At 44.3% G+C, this 13,544-nt stretch overlaps 1 protein-coding gene across 1 annotated transcript in view; it reads right to left on the bottom strand.

Annotated features, from left to right (window-relative positions):
- LOC126542575 (uncharacterized) overlaps positions 1 to 13,544 on the bottom strand; it is a 145,785-nt gene that overhangs the window by 60,376 nt on the left and 71,865 nt on the right. Inside the window, exon 2 of the mRNA XM_055077340.1 lies at positions 8,728 to 8,805. The gene's annotated coding sequence lies outside the window, so the exon portion shown is untranslated. The remainder of the gene's footprint in view (positions 1 to 8,727; positions 8,806 to 13,544) is intronic.

Here is a 13,544-nt window from a genome sequence, read left to right as displayed (position 1 = left end):
TGTATACCGCCTCTATTATGCGCCACGTTTTATCTAAAAGGTTGCACGTCGGAGAAAAGAACGATAACTTCGACTGTGTCCCGTCGAGTTAGATACTGTAAAGTGCCGAACCACTTGCGTTACAACTTTCTCCCGGCGTTCGCGTGTGGATATGTAATCTCTTCCGAGCGCAGAGTTAACTTATCGTGAGTGCATGCCTTGCCAACTCCGTCCACTGGCCAGTTAGCGCCGTAATAAAAAATCTCAGGCGTCGCGTGTCATGTTGTATTCATGAACCAGGCGGGGCCGGGATCATTTGAGTCTCGCAGCTTGTGCCGTCCTTATACCGCCGGTGCTGATTAGGAGAGAGCAACGAAGGCGCAGCAGCTATAACGAGACTTGGCGGCTGAAGAGAACCAGACACCAGGGATTGTCTCCTTCGTTCCTCCATGGTGGGCACGGCCTGTCGCGTTCAGGGAGTGTGCCCATTATGGCTCCTGGCACGTTCAGGCGCTTTCGATCCTCGCCATGCAGTTGCGTGCTTGGCGATATAACTCGTTTTCAGTATAGGCATCACCAGAGTGCTTCAATAAAGGACCTTCATTACCGTGAAGAAATATAGGATCGAAGCAACTTATTTTGTTAGGCCAAGTCTTCCTTAACTACTTCTTCAAGGCTTCCCTTCGAAACTCTCACAATTCGGGAAAACAACATAACAGGTTCCACTTTTAGAACAAACATTCCCCAGACATCTATACAGAAAGTATTATTCTCCGTCCCGAAACTGGGGACAAATGATAAATGAAAGGTTGGGCAAGCGTCTTTCAATAAAAAATAGTTTTCGGTTGTCGACTCATGCACTATGAAGTTGACAAGACGAGAACAAACTGCTGCTTTCAAGAGCTCCCGGCCATAATACCACGTGCTTAAAACGCTCATTCGAAAATTAATGTTTAGTTACGAAAAACTGAGCCGTTAGCCTCCCCTCTAGGAGTTTAAACAGTTTAATATTACGAGAGAAAAAATTGCACTGTTTCTATTACATTTTTCTGTGTTTTCTTTTTCGTCTTAAGCAAGCTTGTCTAGATTACTTTGTTTACAAAGAGCGTTTTGTTATTACTTGTAAAATTGTTTTCACGTGTTTCTGCGTATTCTATATTAAATTGCATTACTAAGGTGTACTTAAATGCATGCCGTCTTTGGTATTTGATTTTATTATGAGGATGATGCTGCAGCATGTTGATTACATTCGTAATATACTAGTTAGTGTCTTTATAAACATAATTGTGTAAGCAACTTTACGCATAGTATGCTGCAACTGCATGTGCTCGAATTACCGGGGGCTCCCCAGACTTGGTTATTGCTACAGAACACATTAAGCCCAAATTTCCTGAGTTGAGGTAACATCCGGCTGAGAAAAATTTTAACCTTTTAGCGCACAAAAGACAAAGGGACTATAGGAAAAACGTAGACAAAGCGCTTTGTCTAAATATGTCATACTGTCACTTTGTTTTGTGCGGGATAAAGGGCTAAAATGGACTACCAACATGGCCAAACTTACATTCTTCCAAGAAAAATTTATACGATCACAAATGAGAGCATGACAGTAGCTGAATGGACAGTATTCGTTCGTTTTCTGTGCATTTTCTTGGGGGTGACGTCTTTCGTGAAGTATTGAAAAATATCTCTATGCTGCGGGCGTCTTAGCATGAATTGCATGAAAATAGCATGCGTCTTAGCTTTCACGGTTTTCCCGTAAACGGTGGTTGTTTCAACGTATGTGAAAAAGGTAGGGTTTCATAATTTTAAATATGACACCAAGAAACAAATACTTTCCGTTCAGTTGAAAATTGGTTCACATAGCCATAATTTTACGCAAGCAGGAGGTGATGTTTAGAAACTTGCGCAGAGTATGCGCGTACTGAGAGCTCACTATTTATCTAAACCCACCGGAAGGTGTAATTTACACGGCACCTAATGCTGTCGCCGAATGCACCATCAGGGCTGCAACGTTTAAAATTAGTTGACACACTGTCGATAAACTGAAATTTTAAAATGTCAGAGCCCAAGGTAAACTCTCTCAAAAGCAAAAAAGCCTATAGAAATTATGACTCTGAACTGCACTTTTTTGCAGATACCCCATGAAATGTTAGTTGTTTACCTTATAAACTCGCTTTGCAGATATGAATAAAGAATTATTATTTTTAAGGGCGAAGCTTTTTCATCTATCACGCTAGTCGACAGTTGCAATGCCTTTGTAAGAAAATCTATAGAGGCCTTTGTCATCTTATGCCTTAGTAAATAAACTTCATAAACATGCTTGTAACTAAACGTGTAAACGCATTGTTCCAAGGACAGTTTCGCGCTCTTTTATGTACGCTCTGCAAAGTTTTGATCACGTACGATGATGACGGCTTCGCTAAAAATATCCCTCAACAACAGCAAAAGCCTTTGTGGCTACATGGAATACCTGCGTGGTAAGTTCATGGTAGTCGTTCCAAGTCACAATCAACGTACGTAATCTCCAGTTTTCCGTCGTCCAAAGCGATACTAACAAAGTGTTTTTCGAGAACCGCGTGTTCATAGTTTGGACTGAACGAAGCAGCGTGATTTAATATTTCGACTGAGAAGCGCGGATTATGCTCAGACCGAACAGAATCCTGTGTACAGCTGCTGTCTTTCTTTATGTGTCTTTCCCCTAAGTCTTTAGAAAGTTGTGATTGTAGACTTTAATTCACCAACAGTCATTCGAACGAAGCACTATTAGCACTGCTGTCTGGGCCGCCGATGCGCTGACGCACGCTACAGCTTTCAAGTGTTGCTCTGCTCGACCGAGTTCATGTCGAATATCATCCAGCATTGCGTCAATGCGCGCCCCCTTCCCGCGGAGAAACGACTGGCATGTTCTGCGCCCGGATGTTCAATGGTTTTGCAGGGCGAAGCCTTGTTCGCGACTGCGAGTCACGGAGAACAATGTGTCGCGGCGCATAGACGCGTGGCCCACGGGGCGGAAGGAACGGTGCCCATCGCGGCCACGCTTTTTTGCGTGGAAATGTTTGCCAGCCGCAGACGTCGTTAATGAAGCCGACTAAGGTGACTATTTGGGCATGTTGGCAGGACATGAATGCAGCTTTTTGCGCACAAGACGAGGACGAAGGAGAGGCTGAGACATGTAGTTCATTCATGTAGTTAATGAGGCCTCCTTTTTCATGTGTTCAGTCTGAATAACTACGCGCCAGGTTCACTGGGCCAACACGCTTTCGGCAGTAGGGTTAATCAAGGATGCACGTACCTCCCTATGCCTCCTCGAAAGTGCGGGAACACGGTACCTTATACCTGTATGGTGCATCAAAGGCGCACAGCATTTGTCCGTGCGGCTCAGGTGATGGGAATGCAATGGGACACTTATCTTCCGCATGCTGTCACAACTAATTAGGAAGCTTTATGTTTTACTTGGTTAGTAAGCAGTAATGAAAGTACAGTTCTGAATATAAGGTGTGAAGATTACAAGTGGAAACTATCAGTGGGCTAGCTGGTTATCCACCTTACACGAATTCACAATGTAAACGGCTGGACAAACGACAAGGAAACACGCACGCACATGTCAACTGTTTGTGATTTTTGAAATCTAATGTGAATAGTAATAGTAAACACAGTAACCTTTCCTTCCTGAGCGCCACGAGGAAGGCGACATCAGTCAAGATAGAAAAAAAAAACTCGTGATGTCGTTTGATTACGCACAGAAAAATGTCTCAAAAATTGAAGAGCAATAGACGGTGGTCCGGAGCAGAACGCCGTCACTTTCATCTATCTATCTATCTATCTATCTATCTATCTATCTATCTATCTATCTATCTATCTATCTATCTATCTATCTATCTATCTATCTATCTATCTATCTATCTATCTATCTATCTATCTATCTATCTATCTATCTATCTATCTATCTATCTATCTATCTATCTATCTCTCTCTCTCTCTCTCTCTCTCTCTATATATATATATATATATATATATATATATATATATAATGTCCAACGCTTTCAATGTGGTGAACGCGGTTTAAATCGTGTATCCGGCACCTCAAAGAGGTGCGACGGGATGGTAACGCGTTTCTCTCTCATTTACTGCTAAAGCGCCACTGAATTTCATCTGATTCTACTTAGACTCAGCCATCATTGTTGCATACAGAGCAATCGTACGCAGCACTACTTCAATAAACCTAACAGCGCGCCGAAGGCGAGGACGAAGAGGAGCGCTGTCGTGGCCACCACGCGAGAACCACTCGCTTCCTCATTTTCTTTTAGGTTGTTACAAAGCATATAGCAGCGAAGAAAGACAAACGAGCAAAACTGCACATGACTCGGCCGCGCAATGGACGCGGCAATAGCGTAAACCACGGAAGCAACTTCCGCGTCGCAGAGCGTGAAGCGCCGGCCCTCCCGAGATGCCGTCGTTGCTGCTTAACCGCTGCTCGACATCGAGTGCACGGCTGCAGTTGACGCAATGGCGACCGCAGAAGCGGCGCAGCTCGGCCGATGTGAGCGCGGAGCAGCGTATCGAGGCGAAAACCCCGCCCGCCCGGGATTGAGCACTGCATTGGCTACGGAAGCGCTGACCGGAAGTGGAAGCCTGCGGGCCGTCCTCTTACATACGGCCGGTTGTGTATGACGTGCAGTTTCGTATACGCTCGCTGAATCTAGCATAAAGGCTCGACCAGTATCAGTATGATGGATAGTGCATGCGTTTCTTCTTTTTTTTTCTTTTGCAATGGAGCTGCGGCCTCGAACTATATCGGACCTTAGATATACTAGATTACTGCACGTCCTTGCATCTGCCGGTATCAGTGTGCTAGAAATCAATTTGTCACAACATATTCTTCGTATATGGTAACGTTCTTTCTGTTTTTGCGTCTTCTGAAGGCTATCATGGCACTTTTCCAGAACTGCCCTCAGAATAAATCGTCTGCAACATCAGAAACGTTTCGTCAATAAGGAATATTTATTCCACCGATGTAAGCTGTAGGGTGATTACAGGCCTGTTCAAACAGGCATCAGGCACCAAACAAGACGACTGGAGGAGAGCTCGTGTCCTCATCAATTTTATATTCATTCCTATTCGTGCTTGTACTTTTATTATGTGCGGAGTATTGCCTGCTTATTATTGCCCTACATATACTGCATTAATTTAGTTAACGAAAAAATGTATTCGACATTAAATTATCTCTGCATTTTCATTAGGAAACCCCCTTCCAGCCATCGTTCCGTTGCAAGATTGAATTATCCGTTGCAACATCTTCCTTACATTTTTCTCCTACTGAGTACGATAAAGTTAGAAGGGCCTTGGAAAACATGAAACGGGGAAGCGCGGCAGGAGAAGATAGAATAACAGTCGATTTAATCAAATATGGGAGAGAGATCATGATTGAAAAGTTTGCGGGCCTTCATATTAAATGTCTCACGACTTCAAGGGTTCTAGAGAACTGGAAGAATGCCAACGTTATACTAATCCACAAAAACGGAGACGTTAATGAATTGAAAAATTATAGGCCCCTTAGCTTACTTCCAGTATTGTATAGAATATTCACCAAGATCATTTAAAATAGAATAAGGGCAACGCTTGACTTCACTCAACCAAAATAACAGGCAGGCTTGAGGAAGGGATACTCTACAATGGCTCACATCCATGTCATCACCCAGGAAATCGAGGAATCTGCAGAGTGCAATCAACTTCTGTAAATGACTTTCATAGATTACGAAAATACATTTGATTCAGTAGAAATACCGGCAGTCATAGAGGCATTACGTAATCAAGGAGTACAGGAGGCATACGTGAATATCTTGGAAAATATCTACAAAAATTCCACAGCTACCTTGATTCTGCGCAAGAAAAGTGGAAAGATACGTATAAAGAAATGGGACACGATCTCTCCAATGCTAGTCACTACATGCTTGGAAGAAGTAGTCAAGTTATTAAACTGGGCCGGCTTAGGAGTGAGGATCGACGGCGAGTATCTCAGCAACCTTCGGATTGCAGACGACATTGTCCAGTTCAGCAACACTGGGGACAAATTGCAACAAATGGTGGAGGACCTTAACAGAGGAAGTGTAAGAGTGTGGTTGAGGATTAATGTGCTGAAAACAAATATAACACTCAATAGCCAGGCAAGGAACAAGAGTTCAGGATCTCCAATCAGCCTTTAGAATCTGTGAAGGAATCTGTGAATCTGTAAGACGTTTACCTTGGTCAATTACTCCCATGGGACACTGACCATGAGAAGGAAATCTCCAAAAGAATAAAGATGGGTTGAAGTGCATACGGCAGACAATGTCAGATCCTGACTGGAAGCTTAGCACTATCATTGAAAAGAAAGGTGCACAATCACTGCATTCTACCAGTGCTAACATATGGAGCAGAAACTTGGAGGTTGACAATGACACTCGATAACAAGTTAAGGACCGCGCAAAGAGCGATGGATCGAAGAATGTTAAAGGCCTAACGTTAAGAGACAGGAAGACAGCAGTGTGGATCAGAGAGCCGATATTCTAACCGACATAAAGAGAAAAATATGGAGCTGCGCAATCAGTGAACCATTAGGATTACAGAATGGGTGCAAAGAGAAGGAAAACGCAGTCGAGGACGGCAGAAAACAAGGTGGGATGATGAAATGAGGAAATGAAAATGAAGGAAATGAAAGGAAATGAAGCAAGTTGGAATCGTTTGGCGCAGGACAGGGATATGTGGAGATCGCAAGGAGAGGCCTTTGTCCTGCAGTGGACATAAAATAGGCTGACGATGATGTCGATGATGATGACTGAGTATCTTTTTCTTCTTCCTTCAGTTACATCTGTATCTTTATTAGACTCGCATTGCTTTAATTAATGCAAGTGATACGTATGCTTGCACTGGTGTTGCGGAATTGTAAAAAAAGAAAATTGGTTCATTTGAAACGGGCACGAGCAATGGTTCCCCTTAACCTTCTTCCCTAGCTGAGTTACCAGTATCAGTCGTAGAAAACTGCTCCCACAATCGCATTTCACTTACTCTGGCTCAAATTGATCGCCCGTTTCTCAAGAGATACATCGCCTCTTGAGGGCTTCGTACCAGACTGAACTCAAATGGCTCTGAAACGCTCGTAGAGCTCCAATGTGCGCGCGATCGGTAGCGGCGCATCCCTGATGCGGCGCCTGAATGCTCCTCTTCGCATCCGCCTGACCTCAGGGCGGAAGCAGCGAAGCGCGTCCCTCAATGACCGTCGTGGGCGGACTACACATCGCCACGCTCATTGTCTGGAGTCCCAGTGACCCTGCAAGAGTGAAGCCATCGGCGCTCCTGTACGCTCCCGATGTGGGTAACGCGGTCACAGAGGCGGCGGCGGTCGCCATGTTTCAACGTGGTCCTTTTCACTCGAGCCCCTATGGAGACAGCGGTGAGAAAAGAAAGGTGTTCTCGGATGCGGCGTTCGGAGAGGTCGCGAAATGCGAGCGGCTGCTCCGAGTGTTAAACGGATCGGCGTGGCCCCTCAGAAGCCATCGTTTGAGGAGCCTGACCCGCGTGCTTCGAGTTTCGTCGGTTCGCAGCGGCGCCATTGTAGGCAGCGCTGCGTCAATGCGGTTGGTGGCAGGCGGGGGTCTTTATCATCGCCTTCGCATTGTGCTACGCACCGAACGTGTCAGCCAGGGATGGCTTGTTTCGAAATGGCGCTTCTCCAGACGATCGAGAATGCGGGGCGTTTCAGTTTGAGTATAGTCGGCTAATTGGTTTGACAACAATACTACTGAACAACAGGCAGCACTTAAATGCGGAAGAAGTGATTTCCGGGTGCTAAGAGCAAGCTTTGCCAGAAGTGAACATGAAGGGTGATGATGGGTCGTAATAAACATTGTACTCTTACTGATGACATCGCTTGATCGCAGTGGAGGTCGTAGCATTCCAGACAAAATATTACACGGGATATTCATTACAGAATTCCTGCCTTATGGGTGTGGAGACGGTTAGAAGACGATGAGGATGTTCACCATCTACTCCTCGAATGCCACATATACGAGATGCAAAGACGGGAGCTAGAACAAGAGCTACACTCCCTTGATCCTCACCGGCCTTTCTCACTCGCAAAACTGCTGGGCCCATGGCCATCGAAAATAGCACAGCGAAAAGTATTGAACGCACTTGAACATTTTTATGAAGGCACAGGCATCCTTAACAAATACTAGGTATTGCACTGAATAATCACACGATGTCACTATAACGTTCTTCTATTATTTGTAATTATTGGTGCTTGCATATTACGGGTTATACATTTTTTTGTGAGTGAATTATTTTAACACTGTGTAATTCCTCATCTGTTTATATGCTCATCGAAGTCTACATAAAGGCCGTTTGTGACCTTGTTGGTTCAACTTGTATTTGACTTTTATACTGTTATGTTCATGGGCGTATAGGACTGTGCTGTGGATTTCTGACCGTATGACGTGATTTCTTTTCATTTTCCTACATATATTTTTATATTGTTGTTTCCGCTATGAGAAAAGGAGTAGCTGTCACCATTATAAGGTGACTACGTCTCTTTCTTTTATTTTCATTTCAATAAAAGAAAGGCAATTTGTTTTGAAAGAGCTGCACTATGCGGTTAATTAAGCGGTCTGGTACAAAATAAAAATATTATCTATCAGTTCTTCTATTCTACACACTGCAAGTATTACCACGTAATAAAAAAACACATTTGAAATGCAGAAATGAAAACGTCACCTTTGAGTCGTTGCTTTAGCCTTTTGAGGAACTCAGCAGGACGTCATCCTGAATCGCTGAAGTATGTGTCTGTGTTTTCTGCAAGGAAATAAAAGGCAATGTATTACCACAATACATCACCAATGAAAATAGAAGGGCGAAAATATACCTTTTCCATATCTCATTAAGTTCAATCATTAGGTTACCATTATTTAACTATGTCATTAGGTTATTTTCCGTATCGCTCAATCTTTAAACTCGGTTAAATAAGAGCTTGGACACATGGCTTTAATATGTCAAGTATCTGTAGGGGGGGGGGGGGGGGGATCGGAAGAAGCAGGCGCTTGTCACGGTGATGTGAGCGCCACTGAAATTGGATGTAACCCTACCTGAATTAACGCTGTTTCCACGAGCGGAGCACTGGTGACACGGCTAAACGACCCGCCGGTATTCTTCGATACAAAACCTATTACTGCGACAGCAGTAGCTGGTTTTACTTACAGTAATAAGTTTTACTTTACTGTGAGAGCTCGAATTTTGGCATCCTTTGACCGTCGGTCCATTGTTTTCATTGTGCCGCTGACGACAATCGTTGCCTCATCGTGACGGTCGTCAATCCAACCTACGACCCCCCCCCCCCCCCCCCCACGCACACACACACTTACTCCACACCAGATGCAATCACCACGGATGCGCTCTACGCATACCTTGCGCTGATGAGGGTGCGCGCCTATGCGGGTGATTGCAGCAACAGTGTTTCTCGAGGGTAAAAAAAAAATAATAGAACGAGGGAGAAAAAGAAAAGCCAGCTCGCTTTTCTGCTGCATTCAGGGGCTGCTGGTACGGCCTAGACTAGGGCTTCGCTAATGGGCAAATTCGAGTGGGCGACGTTGAGGCAACCGAGAGGGAAGTGAGGTGATTTTGGCTTGTTCTGCCAGGAAAACGGATTTACTGCGACGTCGAAGTTGGGCAACCTACGCTTTGCTACGTATTTGTGTTGCATTGATCGGCCGGCACGGATTAGGAAAAGGCGGGAAGGCGAATGCGAATCGCAGTAGAATGAGTAAAATGGAGAACACTCTATCCGAACAGTCCAGTTTTGTGCAAGAGTTAGGGCTGAGACGGGGTCCACGCTGCGAAAAGCAAGAACGTGCCCATCGCTATTTCTCCGCGGGCGATGGCTCTCTTTTGTAAATAACCTTCCTTATTGTTCCTATTCTTATTATGGCGGTTATTCTTCCTCTTGTACCTTTTTCCCACTCCTTATACCTTTCAGGTGTCAACATCACCTTCAGCGAATCTTTGTCCCGTATTACGATGGATAAATGAATAAAGAGCGTGCTATGACAGGACCTGGTCAAACGCCGGACACTTTCTGCTCATTTATTGTGTTTTTTTGGAATTCTCTTCAGCTTTTGGTTAAGTTATTTTTTTCCGATCGCATGAGAAAAGTCGCCGCACAGTGAACGAGTATGCGCTGTGTTAGCGCTGTCGAACGGTGTTTCCAAATGACAGGCATGGCGCCTGAAACATTGCACTATGAACCGGTCACTACCGGAAAAGGGAGTGGCGCGCGCTCGTTATGACAGCGCCAAGGATCGAGAGACCACGAATTTTCTTGTGTCTGTGCAAGGGGGCTCGAACACACTCACCTGATTGTCAAAGTAAAGGTTGAGACAAAATAATTTACCCAAATTAAGATCGATCTGCCTGTGCGCCTGTGTGTAGGTAGTGGAGGCGTTCAGGCTCGCTGAAACAGCCTCAGTGAGTTGCGCAACTTACCCTCGGACCTAACCCGCTTCTCCCACTCTGGTGAGAGTGGGAGATACCAGAGGGAGGAACTGCAGATAAGAGTGGTTGGCAGTTTCTTAGTATACCAGTTTTGTTGCGATAACCACAGTAGGAAGTACTATGAATTATGTGGCGTGGAAGCATTCTTGTTAATGAACTCATATGGGCTCTCTCGGTAGCTTCACGCTACTTTCGACAAAATGAATTCGGGTGAGTTTCTCACTCGCATGAAAACTCCCTCCACGTCGGGTACCTCTGAATTATATATTGGCTCTCAGTTTTCTTTGAATTACGCAGCTGTCATGATGGTGTTTCGTGTATTTCTTTGGGTCAGGTCATTTCAAGAATGTGCAGTATAAGAAGTCGGCCCTAGTTCAGAAAAAAAAAGAAAGGTGTGAGGGACATGTCGACGTCGGCATGTTACGGAAATAGAAGCGTAAGAAGAGAACAGGAGATGAAGATTAACACACAACACAAGCGATTACCTCCTAATTATTTCCAATCCGAAGTTTTCTCTTCCTACCTAGAGCTTCCTGACTTCAGCGTATCACCCATTGCTCAGCCGTCCTCGATGAGGTGCCGTTCTCTTAGCATCCACTTTGATACTCTTAATAGCTTGTCAATTATCAGCTTTACGCATCACATCAGTTCGGCAGTTCTACATCTTCCTCTTAATCTTAACTACGATATCACCTAGGTTCGTTTGTTGTTCATTCGAAACCACAGCAGTTTTGCATGTTAATAACCTCCTACAATTTTTCACTCCATTTCTCGTTAGGTGGCCCGTAGCTTCCCCTCAAGCTTGTTGTTATCGTCAAAATTTCACCCCCGTAGGTAGGCTGTGGTGAACAGCCCAGATTGCAAATTCTTTATTTAACCCTTTCAGGGTCGATATTTTTCTCCATATGCGACCGCCCAGGGTAGATTTTTTTTATTGCAGATTTCAATTCTTCCTAGGGATTTATTTCGAAAAAAATTTACCGCAATTTTTCTAGGGTGACCGTAAAGTGAGAAAAAAATATTTTGTGTTGGTATATATGTACTCTTCATTCATGAATAACAACAATAAAGAAAGGAAATAAACTTATAAGAATTACAAACTTGAAGCATCTTTATACACATAGTTCAAGGCCTTGAGCATGCGCACACGAGAATATTTCGCAAGACTCAAATGTTCCTGCTCTTACACTAATATCGAATATGTGCAACCATAGCGTAATCGAACTGCGTAGGTGCGCGCACTCAAGAAAACTGTGTGGTTGTGTGCCCATCAAAAAAGGACAACGTGTGACAAACTTCCGCCAATCTTCATGTTATCGCCAACCACAGGCAATTAGTTTTCGCTAGTGTAAAAAAAAAAAAAAACAAAAAAAAAAAAACAACGCAAACACGTGCACGGCGGCATCCTTCCTATGCGCACCCCTGTGAGCACTGAACGAGCGACAAAGAGGCGGTCACCCTTTGAACGATTAGTAACGAGATAACCATCAGTTTTGCAAGCGCAAGGCGCCGAAACCGCCCGCGGAAACAAAACCCGAACCGCCACCCGCCCGCGCGCCAATGCGCGAGCGATACTAGATAGACACCCGCCGTGGTTGCTCAGTGGCTATGGTGTTAGGCTGCTGAGCACGAGGTCGCGGGATCGAATCCCGGCGACGGCGGCCGCATTTCGATGGGGGCGAAATGCGAAAACACCCGTGTACTTAGATTTAGGTGCACGTTAAAGAACCCCAGGTGGTCGAAATTTCCGGAGTCCTCCACTACGGCGTGCCTCATAATCAGAAAGTGGTTTTGGCGCGTAAAACCCCATAATTTAAACTATATAGATGCGCGGGAGCGAACTAGCACTAAAGCAAACTATGCAACGAAAACCGAGAGAGGGAGGCGCGCTAAAGATATTCCCTGTATTCCCACACAGTGGCAGCAGATGACAGAGAAAAAAAAAGTTAGGAAATTGGCGCGCTTTTTAAAGGTACAGACGTCGCCGTAAATATACGGCATCGACCATTTTTGGACTTCTTCGCGGCGCCTTATATTTACGTCATTGACCCTCAAAGGGTCAAGTGTATTCGCAATGTTTCCGTTATGAGTAGATATTTGGCACTGCACATTCATCGGCCCATTTATATTTTTCTGGAGGTTCTCTTGTCATGATCGTACGGATTTCGGACGGGTTTTTCCTGCGTTACCCAGCTAACAGAACTAACACATGATATAGCAAGGGCATTAGATAACGGCTTCTCTATTGATTCGGTTTTTCTCGATTTTGAGAAAGCTTTTGATGTTGTTCCCCACGATTTATTAGTAGAGAAGTTATCATGGTATCATTTAAATACATCAGTTATTGCTTGGATTAAGGAATATTTAAGCTCAAGACACCAGAAAGTAGTTTTAAACAGCCAACATTCGGATGACATTGAGGTAACATCAGGAGTACCACAGGGATCCGTCCTGGGCCCTCTCCTATTTTTAATGCACGTGAATGACATATGTGCTGATATTTCATCTTCTGTACGTTTATTCGCAGATGATTGTATGTTATATAGAGTTATTCATAATGAAAATGATTGTCTTGCTTTGCAAGATGATCTGAACAAGGTTACGGATTGGAGCAAAAGTTGGGGCATGCGTATAAATTTGCAGAGAACTGTTCACCTGTCTTTTACAAGAAAACGTACTCCTCATCAATTTAAATATAAAATAAGCACTCAACAGCTGTCATCTGTATCCGAGTTCAAATATCTTGGTGTTTTTCTTACCTCCAATCTGTCATGGCACCGACATATTGAATACGTTTCAGCCAAGGCGTGTAGGGTACTAGGTTTCTTGCATCGAAATGCAAAAAATTTTCCTTCGGAAACTAAGCAACTCCTGTATATTACGAATGTTAGATCTGTCCTCGATTATGCTTGCACTGTATGGGACCCTTGGCTAAAGGTTGATATACAAAAGTTAGAACGAGTGCAAAATTTAGCGGCCCGTTTTGTGTTCCGTAATTACGCTAGGCATTTCAGCGTATCACGTGCGAAAGAGAATCTTGGCTGGGA

The sequence above is a fragment of the Dermacentor andersoni genome, chromosome 2 (genome assembly GCF_023375885.2).
Source record: "Dermacentor andersoni chromosome 2, qqDerAnde1_hic_scaffold, whole genome shotgun sequence".
In the NCBI taxonomy this organism is placed as follows: domain Eukaryota; kingdom Metazoa; phylum Arthropoda; class Arachnida; order Ixodida; family Ixodidae; genus Dermacentor; species Dermacentor andersoni.
The sequence above is the reverse complement of the archived record's forward strand: the minus strand, read 5'-3'. Positions and strand labels throughout refer to the sequence as shown.